This window comes from Schistocerca nitens, chromosome 7, assembly GCF_023898315.1.
Source record: "Schistocerca nitens isolate TAMUIC-IGC-003100 chromosome 7, iqSchNite1.1, whole genome shotgun sequence".
In the NCBI taxonomy this organism is placed as follows: Eukaryota; Metazoa; Arthropoda; class Insecta; order Orthoptera; family Acrididae; genus Schistocerca; species Schistocerca nitens.
Genome location: NC_064620.1, coordinates 325,438,801 through 325,459,083, shown reverse-complemented (window position 1 = coordinate 325,459,083; position 20,283 = coordinate 325,438,801). Strand labels below are relative to the sequence as shown.

Genomic DNA, 20,283 nt, shown 5'->3' with positions numbered 1-20,283 from the left:
GGAAGAGATGGAAGTCTGACGGAGCCATATCAGGTGAATAAGGCATATGTGGCAGCAATTCATACCTTAGTTCGTGTAATGTTGCCATGGCGACGGCACATGTGTGCGGGCGTGCACTGTCTGGATGAAAGATGACTTCCTTCCTTGTAGATTAATGCACTTGGTCCAACGATGTTCCAGTGCCTTGATCCCATCTCGAAAATGAGTTTCCTCCAGGCCTGCAAAACAGTTGTCAACTCTTGCTATCAATTCTTCGTTTGAAGTGAATATTCGTCTACCAAGAAGACTGGCCTTTTTTTGCGTATCTTTTATTGCAATTTGTTCAGGAGGTTATCGTAGTATTCTCCAGTAATTGTTTGTCCAGTGGGGAGATAATCTACAAACAGAATCCCCTTCGCATCCCAAGACACTTATGCCATGACCTATCTCGCCGAAGGAATCGGCTTCACTTTGTTTGGTGGGGGAGAATCAGCACGTTTCCACTGCTTTGACTGTGTTTTGTTTCTGGAGTATAGTAGTGCACCCACGTTTCGTCTTTGGTCACAAACCGGCGCAAAAAAACTTGTTCGTTCCTCCTAAAACGGGCCAAACATTGTTCCGATAAGTCCATTCCCATGCGGTTTTGATCCAGCATCAAGAATAGCGGCACCCATCTTGCAGATAATTTTTTCATTTCTAATTTTTCACCTAAAATGTGATATACCGTTTCAGATGACATCTGCCAAACGTAAACAGTTTCACGCACTTTCAGTCAGCGATCCTCCATGATGATGATGATGATGATGATAACTGGTTCGTGGGGCGCTCAACTGCGCGGTCATCAGAGCCCGTACAAAGTCCCAATTTTTACACAGTCCTAATTTTTCCACAGTCTAATCTAGTCACTGTCACGAATGATGATGATGAAATGATGAGGACAACACAAACACCCCGTCCCCAGGCAGAGAAAATCCCGATTAGGCCGGGAATCGAACCTGGGACCACGTGATCCAGAGGCAGCAACGCTAGCCGCTAGACAGCGAGCTGCGGACGATCCTCCATGACCATTTTGTGCACTTTTGCAATGATTTCTGGAGCAGTGACACATCTCGGGCGGACCATTGCGCGGGTCATCATCTAAGCTCACCCGACCCAATTTAAATTCATTTGTCCACTTGGCAACAGTTGATTATGAAGGAGCAGAGCCTCCAGTTTATTCTGGAAATCGACATGAGTGTCCTTCGCTTTCATACCTTTCATACTTAATCACTGCTCGAGCCTCGATTTTTTCCATCTTCACAAATCACTGCGCGGGAGCAACAACAGAGCCACGTCGCAGCCACAGCTCTCTTCCAAGAGCACTGCCACGGCACGTGTTTACAGGCAACAGTCCAATGAATATCACGTGAACAACTCGTTGCGCTAGCGCTAACCTCTCGTGGTGATTCCGAGAACTTTTCAAACCACCCCCATATGACAAGCACATGAAAGAAAGCAGTACACTGTGAAGTAATTTTACAAAAGCGCTAAATTCTACAAACTGTTTGATCCTCTGTGGGGGCCTGAATTGTACATTACGAGCTGTGTGCTGCAGGTATCTCCCGTAGGAGTTGGACATGGTAACCGGAGTATACAGCGTGTAAAACGGTCCATTTGTGAGGCTGCAGTCACAGCGGCGCCGACATCGGACGATTGGGCTGATCTTTTAAAAACTGTATGGTAGCACGGGCACACTCTGAGTGCCACCGACTTTATCGGCTGACATTTGGGACATCGGGCGGTAGTCGGCCGAATGCAAATGTTTTTTCTTCGGTCGATTCGGGCACCAGTGACATGAAGATCTCCTATTAAAAGGTTATCACTGGCACAATCGCAAGAAATGATAAGTTAAATAAAGTGCATTTGACGCCCAGTAACAAATGGCAAACTTGTGACGTGAAGAACCTGGCACAAAAAATTGTAAGCGGATAAATATTGAACTATTTAGCCATAATGCAAAAAAGATCATAAGATACAGGCGGTGTTATAATCAGAAGATACGTTTTATCTTAACATCAAAAACAATGCAAAAATTTGGTCAAAAGCAAAAATGCTAAATTATACCGTTAAAACAGGGAAAGGAACACTCATCACAGGATTTCCGAATTGTAACAAGGAGGAACTCAGAAGATTGTTATATTGGTCAGAATACAATATCCAATTCAGAAACTGTCTGCATACTAAGTTTTATGAAGAATGCAAGAAGGCAGAGAAAGAAGCTCCCAGAATGTCTCCTTGGTATGCACAGAGTCCTGTGTTCGCTTACGACCAACCTGCATGAGAAGTAGACGGCATGCTCCAACAACTGCAGTGTGAATGTGTAACAGTTTACACAGTTACTTATAAATTGAGTGTCTCTTCTGCTCTGGTGCTGTCATCGAGTGAGAAGTTAAATAAAGTGTTTAATAAAAAGTTGCAAAAAATAATTCGGGCTTTTCCTTGCAGCAGCAAATGGCTTGCGAAAAAATTGTTGTTGTGAAAATATTAATTAGTAAATACTGATTCTTCAGTTTTCATACGAAGAAAAAAGAATGTCATTTTTCTTTTACTTGCCACAATGTTCCTTGTCCGAAAAGTATTCACTGAAAAATGAGAATATTTTTTATATGTCCCCGGAGGAACAGTCAATATTCGGGAATATTACAGGAATAATTATTTGAAGCAAAAAAACTTCGTGTGAACATATATCGTGTTGCGACTGATTTCCGAGGTAAAACACATTTAACGTACATTGATATTTATCTTCTGTGATATTCAATAGACTGTCAGGTCTACACATGAACACATGTACAACAGTTAGTCAACATTACAATATGCGTTTTACCAAGTATAAATTGATAAGTAAATCTCTAAGCATTATCGTATACGTCAAATTACAGCTTTTGTAAAGTTCACAGTACATGTTCGAATATCATTCAGTCCACTCCAGTGCATTTGTGTACTCTTGGGAGAAGATATTGCTTTAGTTGTCTCAGTGCCTCTAGACGTTCCCTAATGAGGACAGTAGCGTTTATGATGCAACCAGGCAATTCATCTCGGGTATTCACTTTTCGTTTCTACACCTCAGAATTCATCTAATCCCATAAACAAAAATCTAATGACCCGAGGTCTTTCGATCTTAATGGCCAGTTAATTGTGCTACCACGACTAATCCAGCGATTAAGGCAAGTGCGGTTGAGATGTTCCCTCATACGTCTGGTAAATGTGGAGGAGCTTCGTAACGCTAGAAGTACATTGTCCACATGGCAAAAGGAATGTCCTCAAGGTGTTCAACAAACGAAATTTCCAAAAAATGTAAGTAATTATGTTCCGCCTTTCGCTCTTCGAAAATGATTGGACCATTCAACATGTCAGATCGAAAACTGGTTTCTACTGTAGTGTGTGGATTTTCCTGCGACCATCGATGATTAATACGTGTTTTGTTTATTTCATTCGGCGTGAGCGTAGCTTCATCAGTGAATAGTATTACTGGAAGCAAATGAAGATTCTCATTTAATCACTGGCAAAATTCAAGTCGTTTGGCTTTATCGCCAACATCAAAATTATGAACACGCTGTGTGTGAAATTGGTACAAGTTTTCCGCATGCAATGCTCGCCATACACGTGTCCATGGGACACTGATACACGCAGAACGTCGCCTTGTGCTGGTAGTAGGACTGCGCTGTACTGTTTCAACAATATGTTGCTATTCCAGCGCAGGTCATTGAACTACACGTTCAGAATAAAAATGGGAACTTGGAAGAATGTGTGTTACACGCAATGTGGCGAAAATTCTGGTAAGCAGTCTACGACCACGAATTTGACGAGTCGGAAAGCGACGACGGTTGTCTCAGACAGCAGGAGCACTACCCCCGCAGAAGTCGTAAATATACATCATATTTGCGTGTGCTTCATTGGAGTTCAAATGGTTCAAATGGCTCTGAGCACTATGGGACTTAACTTCTGAGGTCATCAGTCTCCCAGAACTTAGAACTACTTAAACCTAACTAACCTAAGGACATCACACACCCATGCCCGAGGAAGGATTCGAACCTGCGACCGTAGCGATCACGCAGTTCCAGACTGTAGCGCCTAGAACCGCTCAGCCACCTCGGCCGGCTTCTTTGGAATAGATGAGTGGCATTTTAGCCAGCGGTTTTATAAACACTGTACAGTTAACCGATGCTTCTCAATGATACACCCTCTTGTGCCTTTCAAAATAACTAAATCACTCAGGAAATGCTCCCTCCTTCGTCCTGGACCCTTCCGGCGATTGCTGCAAGAGCCATCTGTCGGACGGAGCATAAATCGTGATTTATCTGAAATAGTCATCTGTCAGCACGCAGTGAACGTCCGGTTGCGTTACTGGCGTCCAAATTCCAGCCTTCGTCGCCGATTAACCGCTGTGCGCATGGATGCATGAACCAGGCGCCAGCTGCAGAGGCCCATACGCAGCAACGGCTGCTGAACCGTCGTTGGGGAGACACTGTTGACAGCGCCTTGGTTCATCTGGGCGGTCAGTTCCTCAACAGTTGCACGTATATTCGCCCGTACACATCTCCACAGCCATTGTTCTATGGTCCGTGATGCACCACAGATGCCTCGGCGCCTGTTTTGGATAGCGCCATTTTGCCATGCATCATATACTTTAACCACGGTGGCATGCGAGCAGTTTACAAACTTTGCTGTTTCGGAAATAATTCCATCTTTGACCGGAGAGGCAATGACCCTACTTTTTTGAACGTATAATAAAAAGCTCCGTTTTCGCATGACGACAACGACTGCACTGTTTTCCGAGTCCTCCACCCCACCCCAACACTCTATATATACCCCACACTGCCCACACCGTCTGTGCGTGGCTGTTGCACGTTGATGTCGGACATAGGCAATGGGCACACTAATGTGAGTGGACTTTCTGCACGCATTTGTGGCCGTTGTCACAGAAGGTAAAACCTTAAAGGTTGCTAGGCCGCACCTTGTTTCTGTTGAAGTCCGATGCTTGAGCCCCTTCGTTAGGATCTACTTCAGAAGCTTTTGGTGGCCGTTATGTTACCCGAGGACATTAGAAGATCGCAAAAGAGAGGGCGAAACGTCAGGTGTGTAAGAAGAAACTGAAGAGGCGGGTGAGGTGGCCTAACAACGTATTGATTTTATCTTCTATGTAATAGATCGCTTTCTTCTTCATTATGTGTTCGAAGAATTATTCAGGTTGTTCGAATAATTCAAGAAAGAGCGTATGTTTCATGAGAAATATAAATTTTGTTTATATGAATTCGTCGCCTTTTTAACAAAAAAAAATTGCAGTGCAGGTCTAAGCTCTAGCTAGAGAACTGTTACGCCGCTTTCACACTATACGGTTTTGACCGTACGGCAAAAAGCCGTACGGCTGTAGGTGTGAAGAAATGTATGGCGCCTTTCACATTATACGGCGACGGCAAAATGCCGCTGCCGTGCCGTGCTGCAGCCGTGTCTTGCCACTACAACAGACGGTCGCCGTACGGCAAGTTCGACAACAGTGGCCTACGTGACTAAGTGCATGCTTTCACACTGGACGGTTTTGAGCCGTACGGCGTCGACTAGTTCGTTGTAGTGTCGTTTTATTCATTTGTGTTTATTCTTGTTTACTGAAAAGTGTAGAAGAATGGATGAAATTGATACTGAACTTTTGATAACCTTGGTGGAAGTAAGACCTGTTCTGTGGGACAAAACTCTAGATGCGTATAGAGATCGTATTGCTACAAAGAATGCTTGGCGGGAAGTTTGCGTAGCACTGAAGCAAGATTTTGATGAGATGGAAGACAAAGATAAAAATGCGTTTGGTAAGTATTTATTTAATATATTAATATTACATTTAATACGTTTTAAACAGTTTTTATTTAACGTTATAAATTTTATTCTAAAAGTAAATCGTTTGTTTATAAGTAAATTACTGCTACCAGTCACGTTTTTTTTGTTTTGTTTATATTTTGCACGACGCGTTTCGGGAAATAATTCCCATCCTTAAGTGCGTTTTTCTCTAAGTTTTCATCATGTGTGGTGTCTTTTTATGTGTCAGGTCTTGCATTCTGTTTTCTTTACTGTAATTTATAAGAGAAACACGCACAAGACCTCACAAATAAAAAAACACTACACATAATGAAAACTTAGAGAAAAAAACGCACTTGAAGATCGGAATTATTTCCCGAAACGCGTCGTACAAAATATAAACAAAACGATTAAAAACGTGAGTGGTAGCAGTAATTTATTTATAAAGAAAACTATTTACTATACAGTCGCAGGCTTTCACAAACAATCTACAAAAAGGAAAAGGCTTGTTAATTTATATCTTTGACATCTGCCATGACACGCTTCCAGCATTTGTCATAAAATATTTACAAAGAGTGTTCCTTATGGCGTTGGCTGTCAGTCCTCCTCTTATGTTGGCATCTTGGGCTAAGTCTTCCAAACCAGTGAAGGATGTGGTGTCTTCAATTATAAATCCATCTCTCTGACGTACAAAATTGTGTAAAACAATGCAAGCTTTAACCATTTTTACTGCAAAATCTGGATGAACATTTAAAGGTCGGTGAAACAACCGCCACTTATTGGTGAGGATGCCAAAAGCACATTCCACATACCTCCTTGCTCTGCACAAACGGTAATTAAATACACGTTTCTCAACTGTCAAGTTTGTTCCCCCAAAAGGCCGGAGCAAATGCGTGTGTAGGCCAAATGCTGCGTCTCCCACGAAGAAGTAGGGTACTTTTGGACCTTCCGTACCAGGCAGACATTGGACGTCTGGAAATTCCAGGGAATTACTTTCTATTGACTTCCATAAACTGGACCGTCTGAACACTGAAGAGTCACAGTCTTTGCCATAACTTCCTACGTCGACATAAATGAACCTGTAGTTGGAATCCGCTACAGCCATCAGAACCACAGAAAAGTATTCTTTGTAATTGAAGTACATTGATCCGCTATTAAATGGGGCAGTAAGACGGATATGTTTTCCATCCACCGCTCCTAAGCAGTGGGGGAAATTAGCAGTACGTTCAAATCCAGCCGCTATTGATTCCCATACCTCTTTGGTCGGTCTTTGTATACATTCTTCCCGCAGTGATGACCAAATTGCTGTGCATACATCATTAACCACTTTACTTGCTGTAGAAATCCCAATTCTGTACTGGAAATGTAAGTCAGTGAAGGAACAACCGCTTGCCAGATACCTGAACAAAACGAAAAAAAATCAGTGACATTTAGTTTGCAGTGGACATTTTTTGTTACAGTTTTGCTTTTTTCTATACAAAATTAAAATGTTTTCATACAGTTTTGTTTTCTTTTGATGTAGGTATAGAAGTAATACGGAGGTGGACCAATCTACGAGACTCCTTTGTGAAGTCAAACATAAAAATTCAAGCTGCGAAAAAAAGTGGCTCAGCAGCAAAGAAAATGAAAAAGTATGTATATTCTGATCAGCTGCAGTTTCTAAAAAAGCTGTATGATGCTCGAGAGACGGAGGACAGTTTTCAATCGGAACGCACCGCCAGACTGGAAGAAGATATAGAAACGCAGGGCTCCGTCGAAAATACTGAGAATGTTTCTGGGCCATTTGATACAGCACCCACACAACAAACATCCAAAAGCGAGTGCCATACAAACAGAAAACATAGAAAACCTGATGCAATCGAAATGAAAATATTACGAGCTCTGGAAGAAGACAAACCTTGCAGCAAAATGTCATTTTTACTTAGTCTGAAGCCTCATCTGGAAAAATTTGATGAACAGGATTATCTTCAGTTTCAGATGGGAGTCCTCAAAGTTATAGAAAATATATATGAAAGGAGAAATATATTGACAGCTCAACCTCCTCCATTTACCCATTACACACCTCCCATGCCCTATAATAATAGATTTCAAGCTTATTCTTATTCACCTATGGAAAATGCTGCTCCAATATCCTCTTACCATACGCATCAGATTCGTCCTCCTCCAGCTGCACCAAACCCAACTACTTTTCTCGAACAACCATTACAGACTTCTCAAGGTCGCAGTTCTTATCAACGAATTAATAAAGTGCCACCACCATACCCTTCGCCTTCCACAAGTAGCCATGAAGGCCCACCATCAACAACGCAGTTCTACAACGTTTTTGCAGAGAGCCTGTCGCCACAAAGTGACAGTACAGTCAGTCCTGCTACAAACTCTTTGGTTTCAACTGCTGATATTGATATTGACTTTTCTACTTCATAATCTGAGCGTAATAAAAATGTAAAACACAAATAAATAAGTAAATAAACAGAACTAGTTTTTATGTATTAAATTACCTTAACGTGATAGCCAGCATTTGAACAGGTTGGATGCAATTGCGGAATTGTGTGTTTTGTCGTTGTAACACATCCTTTAGTTTTCTATGTAATTCGTCAAACGAGGTAATAGACATTCGGAAATAGTTAAAGAATTTATTTCCGTCGTTCCTCAAATCTTCAAAGAGTGTATAAAATAAACCCACTTCGTCTCTTCTCTGGTTAATGGGGTGTACCCACAAAAGACGACCTTTTCTTTTGCGGCGACGATGAAGCAACCACAAAGCAACAACTCGTTTACGGTTCATCTTGATACACACATTAAGCAAACTGAATAGACACCAACAACTGGTCACGTCAAAAAGCCGTGTAATGTGAAAGCAACACAGGCACGGCTAAAACTCGTACGGCTTTTTGCCGTACGGTCAAAACCGTATAGTGTGAAAGCGGCCTTAAGGGAAACATTCCACTGGCAACCGACCAAGGAAAGCGCATCTGGCGACGACTCTGGCAAGCAGCATCTTTATACACGTAATGCTGCGTTATGACAGTAAAGGTACCAGCCTCGCGCGACAGTCGTGTGATGCAGCCGGAATGTGCTGCGCGAAGCTGTCTCGCGTCGAGCCAGGCCCCTGTCGCTTGCTGGGCGCGAAACTGTCTCGCTTCTCTCGTTCCGCGTACGGGAAACGCACCGTACTAGAGTAGCGGCTTTACGATGCGGTAGTAGCCGGACGGCTACGTCATCCTGGTCTGTCCGATGTTGCGGCGCCAATGTTTTCCAGGAACACGACGACCCTGACTCACTGGAAACCAGCGACTACGTAATGTCTGTCTCAGGACGATGTGTGAACTGAAGCTCGTATTCTCTTAGACAAACACACACATACACACACACACACACACACACACACACACACACACACACACACAACACATATACACAAAATTCCTACGTGGATTTTCCAAGAAACCATTCCAGCATTCGCTTATTGCATTTTAACAATCTATATTCCCAAACAGCTAAAACGGTCAGCGAATCCCAGTTACAGGTTGCCTATCTTATGGTTTCCAGGGGCAAGAGACATTTGATTTTCTGTTTTTCATATAACTTCAGTCCAATTAAAATTACTTGACAGTTGACACCTGACATGTTGGAGCTGCTTTCCTTTCATTACAGCGCTCAACGTCACGTCCGAACGGTTCACCTGTGTCCAACCGCCACAACAATTCGTCAGTTCCCTTCCAACCTTTTGTCCGGCGTTCTTTCTTGATGTCTTTCGATCCTAAGTTCTGTCACTTTTATTTCGTATTCGTCACCCATGTTAACTACACAAAAAACACGCACACATGCGTGTTTCATACACAGCACTAATCGAACGCTGCAAGATACTTCCGCACAAGGCTCAGTTCAGCGTCTTATATACGGTTATCGTAACCACACAGATTGGCTTGCATTAGATAAGCTTTTCCCGACAATGCGTGGAGCCGAATTTTTGAAGACTGAGACTCATCGTTGCGACTGGAACCACAGTCATAAACATAAATGTATAACGAAGTGTTGTGTCGTAGCGTAATGGTTAGTATATAAATATGTTGTGTAGGTCATGGGTTGAAATCTCCTGATGTGTAGAGGATTATTTTTATTCCTAAACCTAACCAAAAGAGTTTATCTTTTTATTCAGTTAATTGGTTTAAATGTATTTTTTATTTATAATTCTTTTCCGTGTCATGTTCCTCATCTTATTGACTTTATTTCCTCTTATTTTTCTGCCTGTCGTTCTTCTTCATTAGGGATCTGCCTGTCTCTTCTGTAATCTGCAACCAAGTAGCAACGAGAACTGCTCATCGGTTGCTAACTGCAACAGCACGTATGAGGATAGTTTCAGGTAACCAGTTATAGCGAGAAAATACGATAGCGAGAAATTATAGTTCGCTTTTAGAGTTGAAACTGAATTTTTGATGTCTCGAGTTTTTCTCGCAGAGGCTAGCCTTAACAAAGCGATCGTGATTTCAGTTCTGCCGTAGATTGTTGATCGCCGTTCTCTCGAATACATTGTAAATCACGATTTTGTGGTTAGCTTAGGACATGAGTTTAAATTCAGGGCTACAAAACGTGTCGTCTGACGCAGTTCAGCCATTGGCCTGTTAAAATCAGCTGTCGACAGTCTGTGTGTGTGTGTGTTATGTATAAGTATAACCAAGTAGTAACGGGGAGCCGATGTGGCAACGTTGTAGCGTCAAATGACAGACGTCAGCTATCAAGTAATTTAAATCCGATTATAGTTGACCCGTGTGCATAATTTGCACTTTGTCCTGATCAGTCGCCGACAGGTAACATAGTAACGGAGAACTAAGTCAATGCAAGTATTTATTAACAGTAATATTATAAACAGAACAGCAATAACAAATATTAGTCTGACTGAAAAATACGATATCATTATATACAATATTGTTAACTGTAAAACAAGCCGATATTGTCTTTGTCAGATTAATTTCAATTTTTAAAACTTCTTTATTTCACAAAACTTCTTCGAAAAAAATGTTCGCAGTTGTGCTCAACCTTTGCTTTTTGGCATTATGTGTCTTTGACACGAACATCACTATCACTGTATGAGTGAACTTGTGAAAAAGCCGCAAACCTGCCCTTTGAAGCATCTAATCTTGCGCTGTACTAATGGTCATATCGAAGACTACTTTGCTTGAGAACTGATTTGTAATTATTTGAAAGGTATGTTTGAATCAGGAGGTGTGAGGTTAATGTGGGGTACAAGCACAGTTCTGTCGAAATTAGTGAATTTAGCGGTGATGATGTAATCCCCCAAGTGAATTACCATTAATCTTGCTCTCTTAATTAATTCCTGATTAGCGTTAAGATTTCTAATTACCATAATAATAACATTTTTCTTTCAAAGCAATGCAAGAGGTGGTAAGTCGGCCGGTTTTGATAGGTCAAGAATTCTACAGGGTACAGTTGAACGTCGTTTATTTCTTCAAGTTGGACAGAATCAGAATTGAGGTAAGCCTTTTGTCTCTCCAAGTAACAAACTGGGAATGGTATATCCATTAATTGTTGTACAGTCGTCATTTTTTGCACATAGAATGGCCGTTGAATAGAAATGATAAACTTTTGTTCATTGATTTCTGTGGCATTAAATGCGGTGATAATAAAACTATCGTAATTGCGGTAAATATGCTTTGGAGTTTTGATCGCTTCGTTGAGGTAATCTGTTTGAATTACTAAACCACCGCTTCACAACTTAAGTAACCATTCGGTGAAAACTTGATCACAATTTGCCCTCATATTTTAAGTCAACTTATGAATTTTAACGCGACATCATAAGAGTGATCGTTCAGCTGTTATTTAGATGGCATGTGTAACGACGCGTAATACCTGACGGGAATCTCTACCAGACAGAATTATTTCGCCATATTTAACGGAGATTATTGTACATGACGTCACTCAAAAGTCGATCGAAAACGCTTATCGCATTGTTTGGGAACCATTGATATCTCATCCCAAATGGTGAGATCAGAGTCACCTGAGTGCGAATCAATGATACCAATGTGTTCGGGTTGGATACAGGTAGTCTGAAAATCGAATGTGATGTGCGTCCCTCTGGTAGAAGGTTGGTAACAACGCCTGCCCTCGCAAGTGTCAAAGAAAGTAAACAACTCTAACCGCTATTGTGCGCCAAAGTAAAATACATATATTGTTAGTAGAGGGCGCCTTCTAAATTCTTCACATCAACGTGTATGGCCGGAACTGTGAGATAGATTAAGCTTCCATAAAAAAAATCAAAACAACTGCAACATCCGTCGTGCTTGTTAGTTACTCAGATTGTCATTGTTTTCATAGAAATGTTTTCAGAATAAAACTTTTTAACGAAAAAAATAACTGTGTCCATTTCGTCATGAGTGGTGAACGAAATCTTGAAAATGATGCCTCCCTCATTAATTTTGAACGAGTAAGAGGGGAGACACGGTGTATCGACAAAAAAACACAGTTGAGAAATATTACATGTCATTACCGATATAATTTAAAAAAATTTGAATGCTGTCCTAATCTACTCATGAATCTATATAATCTTACGTTAAAGGTGTAACCCAGTAAGTGAAGTATTAAAGTTAGGAACTGTAAATGTCTTCAGGCAGCGTAACCCACGCGGACTGTATTCAACCACCATTTGAGAAGAACAGCACCTAACGACTTGCAACAAACTTTATGCATAATAACCTTTTCGAAACTTTTTCTCGCTGATACCCTCATAAAATAATGAAACGGGAAAAGTTTATTGCTTATTGCACATTCATTGTTCATGCAGTAAAATTTTACCATCAGGCATAATGTTTTAATTATTGCTAACTCCACTAGCAACATATTTTGCAGATAGTATCCACGTGTAACACACATATCTGAAAAATCATGACATTGCACGACACATAGTTCAGCAAATACGTCTTGAACACTGAGACACCTGGAAGTGTAGCTTTTCTTAAACTAAACACGATTTGCACAGACTACACTCATTCATTATTTGATAATGCGAGCACTTAGCGACAACTAACAAACTTGAAACAAAATGTCGAACCTTTACTAAACCTTTTTTGTCACTTTCGGTCCCACAAAATAATGAAAGGAAAATAGTTTATCGTTTACTAAATGTTTGTTCTTCATGCATCAATGCTATATATAAATGCAAATGACATTTTAAGTTTTCAAACCTACATTTTGTGCTTTTTCAACCTTTTTTAGTTTACTTACTTATGTTGGAAGTGCAGTTAAATGCATTTTTATCTTTTTTTACGTGCCCATCACGTAAATTACAAAATTTATACCATATTTGCACAAAATGATATTGTTAAAGTGCAATTTAATAGCTTTGCTATGATTAAACTTAAAATAAACGGCTCGACACTATGCACTATTTGCCAAAACTAGCTTACGTGGGCATATAAGGGGTTATCACTTTTTTTAAACAGAATTAAAAAGAATCACACATGATGGTCGAGCAACTCCTCATAAGCCAGATATTTTTGTAGCCAGTAATAAGCAGTGCTTGAGGGGGTGTAAAGGGCGACGCCACTGAGTGGTGGATGACAGGAAACGAGTGGATTGGAGCGGCAGATCACGCCACTCCCTGTGGCAATCCGATGGAAGGGTTTGGGCTTGGCGAACGCCTCCAGCAAGTTTCCTGCCATCGTGTGTAGAACAATGAAGTACGGAAGATGTGGAGTTACGCTGTGGGATTGTTTTCCATGGTTACCGTGTCGTACTAGTATTGCGCCGAAGAAAATGTTTATGGGGAAGGATATGGACACATGTTACAGCATTTTGTACATCGTACAGTACAAAAATAGTACGGAGACGGTGACTGTATCCGAGCGGCGAACAAACCATCACAAAGCAGCCTCTTTGAGGTAATGATTTGTGGACAATAACATGTCTGGAATGGACTGGCCTGCCCAGAGTCACGACCTCAACCCTACGGAAGACCTTCGTGTAGGAGTGGCCGAGCGGTTCTAGGCGCTTCAGTCTGGAACCGCGCGACCGCTACGGTCGCAGGTTCGAATCCTGACTCTGGCATGGATGTGTGTGTGTGTGTGTCCTTAGCTTAGTTAGGTTTAAGTAGTATAAGTTCTATGGGACTGATGACCTCAGATGTTAAGTCCCATAGTGCTCAGAGCCATTTGACCCAGCGGTCGCTCAGCGCGGGTGAAAACATCAGTAGCAATGAACGTTTGAATCACTGCTCACGAAAACAAGGATAACCGAGTTCGGGTCCCGCTCTGGTACAAATATTCAATTGTTACGACGTACTGAAACAATTTCTTTTGCGATGAGACTGCAGTAGCGGCAGCACATTTTTAAGTGGTAGATGGAAGAGAGCAAACGTGACGCGATGAGCACGTGAGTCGGAACTGAAACAGGCAGACCAGGCGACAGAGATGAGCCCTTCGTGGGACGGACTGGTGACGTTTGCAAATGTCTCCCGGGGACGTGTGCCCGCCTGAATACTGCATGAGCTACGGGGCGTCGACCCTTAGCAGCGAAGCGTGGGTGGCTCATCTGCATCTTCCTCCGACCCGTGCAATTTACAGTCAACACTCAGCCAAGTAGGTCGTACCAACGCGACAGCAAAAACTTAGCCGGAGATTGTTTGTGATCTCTCCCTCATAGATGATTCGTTCTCATGCTGACTGAGTATTACTACAAAGTTGACTGTACGGGAAGTCTCATCAAATAAACACTCACATACACAAAATGTGACGTAAAATTTATGAGTGAACTATCGGAGTTGTGTTCGGAGAACATTTTTGCAGTGAAATCCTGCAGCGTCGTTTTTTTTTTTAATGTTCATTTTTGAGTGCATTTAACTCGCAAACGTGTGTATCAAAACACACAAAGTAGAATAATATAGCGAAAAAACAGATTAGATTTGTTTAAGAGTAGGGTAACTGTTGTGAAAAATAACTGGAATTTTCCCTTTGTTTTCTGGTATGGCAATATATGCATGAGATTCGCAGAACCATATGATCAACAGAGAACCCATATGGCTCAGTTAACTTCCAGTAGACGGAAGCGCGGTCTTTTAACATTGCGAGGTAACCAGCGAGACCGACGTAGTTACCGTCAGGACTACAGAGGGTAGCACATCAGCGCTACAACACGCATCTGCTCCAAATGGAAGTGACTCGATGCGGCAGACGCCGTATTTATGTTGGCATATTTAATTTATATTATTACTTGCAGTACAACTTTTCAATGTAAGAGGGCACTGAAGATTTATCACAAAAGACGAAAGCGGTATGACTCCGGTGTAGGGTAATGGATAATGAGGGGGATTATATTGCTAAAGAAATTACGGCTGTATGTTTTCGTCCTGCTAGATGTTAATATTTTTCTTCCATTTTAGTGTTGTAAACACAGGCTGTGATTTTCTTATTAATGTAATATAAATATGTTCTGCCATATTCTGTGTTATTCACATTTCTGTCTGACTAGAAAATGAACAGTGAAATATATATTTGGGTGCTTATTTCCGAGAATACGGCAATTTCCGAGAGTGTGGTTAGTTAGGAACCTAAAAGAACAGTTTAAATTACCGTGTGTGAAACGAGCGGCAATGACATTTACATTCTTCGGTATGACATATGTTTTACTGGTTGAGAATAGGAAGAAAAGCAGGCTTTGCGCATGCCCAATGTGATGTGCTTCTTACGTCTCTTCTGTTTGGGGCTGATGCGTATTGTATCTATTATGATTTTTAAAGTGAAATTTTTAAAGAATGGTGGTTTCGTTTCTCAGTGCGAATATAATGATTTATCGAGGATCATCTGTGTAAACAATAAGATAATTGTGAACTGTGGAACGTTGGTAATAATTGGTCTGTTACTGAACCAGTACTTTGATAGACTTATCTTTTAAATTAGATCCCAGAAACGAAATTGCTAACAAAGAATATATGGGACACAAATTTTCTGCACAATGGCTATCTCAAAATTTCTGCTTTAACATTTGTGGGTGGTACAGCAGTTTTGACAGACGGTATGGAGACAGAAGAGAAACGGACAGAAATACGTTAAAAAGTAGCAGAAATGTAGGGTTGCAAACCTGCTCTGACAGTCAGGAGTTATGACTAAAACTGCGACTGCATTGCTGAAACTAAATTCAGAGTGTGGAAAAATCAGAGAAACAGATAGATTTAAGTATGTAGTAGAAATCATTCAGCCTGGTGGAAAGCGGAGGAGAAATAAAATGTAAAACTGAAAAATATGGTCTCTGTTGCGAAAAGAAGTGAACCGTGAACTACCTTATGAAACTGAAAAGGTGTGTGCATTCTTCGATATTAGAGTAGGTCATTCTAGGATGTGTTCCGGATACGGAGAACGATTTTAAAACATCATGTGCCATAGAGTAGGACTGGTTTTGGTACAGAGGTGACACGTATCTCTACTGTGCTACACATACAGTAATATTAAAGTTGAAGACAAATAGAAAATGAATTGTTCAACAATTAACGGCTCAGCGAAAAAAAGCCGAAATAGGTCACATGCAGCATTAACATACAATTGAAGGTCGATGTCATTAATGTTGCGAATCAGCAACTACTGCAGTTCCGTTGTTCTGCATTGTGGACTGCATCTCGGGAAAATATTTACAAACTGCCGCAGTGCTGACACAACTGAAGCTCTCCCTTTTCTTGGGTGCAATTTCAAACTCCGTACTCTCATTAGATGTTACACAGACAGCTGTACAAGTGAATAAGAGCTCAGTCTGGCCATCTTGATTGTGACCGCGTTACCAGCGGGCTATCACGCAATGTTCATTTGTCTAATTGTACAATTCGCTACTCAGCAATCAGGTCAAGAATACAGATCACCGGTTTGCGTTATTGTCCGACTAAGGGCCTCAGCTGTCTGTGTGATGCGTTATTTCTGTCATAGCACAACAAAAGAAGGTCAGCGTTCGTAGCTGAGTGGCCTGTGGGGCTGATTAGTATGTGGAGGACCCGGGTTCGATCCCCGGCACTGCGAGGGATTTTTCCTCGATAGGGCGCCTGGAATGGGGTGCACTCAACCTCCTGATGCGAACTGAGGAGCTACTTGACCGAGTAAAGGCAGGTCCAGGTCACGAAAGCTGACAATGGCCGAGAAAGCTGGTGCTGACTGTACGTCTGTCCGTACTACATCCAGTGACGACACTGGCAGAAGATGACACGGTGGTCGGTCAGTAGCCATGGGCCTGCCAGGGCTATGGACGGAGTGTACTTTACGAAAAAAGAAGACCCGACTCGAACATTATTATGAAAGCCGTTAACGAATAAACAACATGAAAATGTAGATTACGTTTTGGACATTTAGTTTCCCAAACTCAAAAGTTGACTTACCCTCTTTTGGTAAACGCTGAGGTGACGTGAACAGAAACCATACAGGATACATTTCTTCCTAACTTTTTCGTGACTTAACCAATTGCTTTTCAAGATATGCTGTTCGGAACTGTTTTTTCATGAAAAATATTTTGCCATCATTTGCTAATATTCTTTTGATGGTGCAAAGATCCTCCCTTAATTTTGAACACTGCAAATGTTAATTTTAAGTGGCATTGCTTTTAAGTGGAAATCACTTCATATGCAATGTCCGTAGATAAAGTACAGGTGAAGAATCTTCACACATATACTTAATTATTTACTCAACTTGTAAAATGTGTCAGTGTCCAGGGGCACCGATAAGTGCGAAGTCTTAATACAGCTCATTAGATCTTTGGCTGTTGAAATGAGACAGAAGAAGCTTAATAACTTGTTTCCAGAATATCATGTTTTGTTTACATTTAACATTAATCAATCCAGAGTCACAACACTGTCTAAAATCGCAAGGCAAATATAAACTTGGAATGCACATAAATCAAAGACCTTCTCGTCGTGTTCACTTTCACTGATGCAGGACGAGTCTGACGCAACTGGCGTCAAACAAGAATAGTAAATTCCCAGATCACGTAAGATGATCTGGGGTAAATGCCTCGCTGATTGTTCCAGAAGAATCCAGAAAGTTCTATCGATCAAATTAATATCTAGGTAACTTTCGTTTTTAAGCTTTATTATATTTTCAATTTTACGTTTACGTCTCCTAGATGTAAATTCTTTTAAATATTTATGAAATTAATAGGTAATAACACCATTGTAAGGAGAGAGTAAATGTTTATAAAGTTACTAGCTGTATGTCAAGTTGATACATTAATCAGATATCACTTGTAAATCAGTAAGAATGTAAATAAAGAGAATTGTCTTGAATGATGTAAATTGACTTTGTAAAAATTCATAATATTCTGTTTTATACGCTTTCCCTAACATATACAACAAAACAAATTTTCATGGTATAGTATCGTAGCATAGGTAACGATCGATATATACAAAGAAAACTACACTAGTGGCCATTAAAATTGCTACACCAAGAAGAAATACAGATGATAAACGGGTATTCATTGGACAAATATATTATACTAGAACTGACATGTGATTACATTTTCACGCAATTTGTGTGTATAGATCCTGAGAAATCAGTGCCCAGGACAACCACCTCTGGCTGTAATAACGGCCTTCACATGCCTGGGCATTGAGTCAAACAGAGCTTGGATGGCGTGTACAGGTACAGCTCCCCATGCAGCTTCAACACGATACCACACATCATCGAGAGTAGTGACTGGCGTATTGTTACGAGCCAGTTGCTCGGCCACCATTGACCAGATATTTTCAATTGGTGAAAGATCTGGAGAATGTGCTGGCCAGGGCAGCAGTCGAACATTTTCTGTATCCAGAAAGGCCCGTACAGGACCTACAACATGTGGTCGTGCATTATCCTGCTGAAATGTAGGGTTTCGCAGGGATCGAATGAAGGGTAGAGCCACGGGTCGTAACACATCTGAATTGTAACGTCCACTGTTCAATGTGCCGTAAATGCGAACAAGAGGTGACCGAGACGTGTAACCAATGGCACCGCATACCATCACGCCGGGTGATGCAGCGTCAAGGGTTACCACAGCCATGGTCTCCGAGCTGATAGTTCATGCCGCTGCAAACGTCGTCGAACAGTTCGTGCAGATGGTTGTTGTCTATTGACTCAGGGATATAGACGTGGCTGCATGATCAGTTACAGCGGATAAGATGATTGTCATCTCGTCTGCTAGTTATACGAGTCCTGAACCCACAGATTCCATATTCTGCTAACAGTCATTGGATCTCGACCAACGCGAGCAGCAATGTCGCGATACGATAAACCGCAATCGCGATAGGCTACAATCCGACCTTTATCAAAGTCGGAAACGTGATGGTACGCATTTCTCCTCCTTACACGAGGCATCACAACAACGTTTCACCAGGCAACGCCGGTCAACGGCTGTTTGTGTATGAGAAATCGGTTGGAAACGCTCCTCATGTCAGCACGTTGTAGGTGTCGCCACCGGCGCCAAACTTGTGTGAATGCTGTGAAAAGCTAATCACTTGCATGTCACAGCATGTTCTTCCTGTCGGTTAAATTTCGCGTCTGTAGCACGTCATGTTCGTGGTGTAGCAATTTTAATGGTCAGTAGTGTATGTAGCGTGTGTGAAAAAGTTTCGCCCAACTGCTAGAAAACTTCATAAACGTCTAAAATCAGAAATTAAATATTTTATAAATGAAAATAAATGGAAATGCGGCCAAGAATCGGGTGGCACCGTATATTTCTGTCGCGGGAAGGGGGGGGGGGGGGAGGGAGGAGGGGAGAGAAAACTTGACAGCGCTTGATTTATTGCAGTGGTTAACTAACCTAGCATTCGCCTAGACGAGTGTGAGAAAATTACCTGAAACTACCCTCGGGTTGGATGGCAGAAACTACAGAAAGAGTACAGGTTTGCCTTACTCGAAAAGAAAGAATGAATAAATCGCTGAAATTGCAAAACTACAATGGACTGCAACAATTGCTTTCGTTCAGTTGCTCTCACAGAACGACTTCACTCGAAAAGAGTGAATGAACTATTATGTAAAACTAATAACGACTAGACCTATTAGTTTTCATTCTGTTGTTAATATCACTAGGTTTCTAGTCAGTGGAAGCCGCCATAATGGTGTCTGTGCCAACAGTCCATGCCGCAACAGGTGACGTCGAATCGACGCCGCGGAAATGTCCACACCAGCCGTAGTGCTTCAACTTCGAGTTAACACTGCGAACGAAGCTGTTACTTCAATTACGGTCATGCTGACAAGATTGCGGTCGTCCCGTGCTGTGGTCACATAGTTGAGGTCCAGTACCCGCACATTACTGTGTACAACCCTCTTCCATCCGCTGGTACCGTACACACATCACTGCCACACCAGTGTGTCCCGTACGAGCCGCAGGACCACGGTTCATCAAATCGTTTCCAAGAGACCAAGCATTCCGTCCCGTTCGAAGTCACATGCTGATAGTGCGTCATTTTACGTCGACTAGGCATACTGGCACTAGATTCCACGTTCCACTTGAAACGTCCCATTA

General features: G+C 41.6%; 1 protein-coding gene across 2 annotated transcripts in view; it reads left to right on the top strand.

Moving 5' to 3' along the window:
* Positions 1 to 20,283, top strand: part of LOC126194765 (ATP-binding cassette sub-family G member 4-like) — a 462,797-nt gene that overhangs the window by 371,579 nt on the left and 70,935 nt on the right. The window lies entirely within an intron of this gene.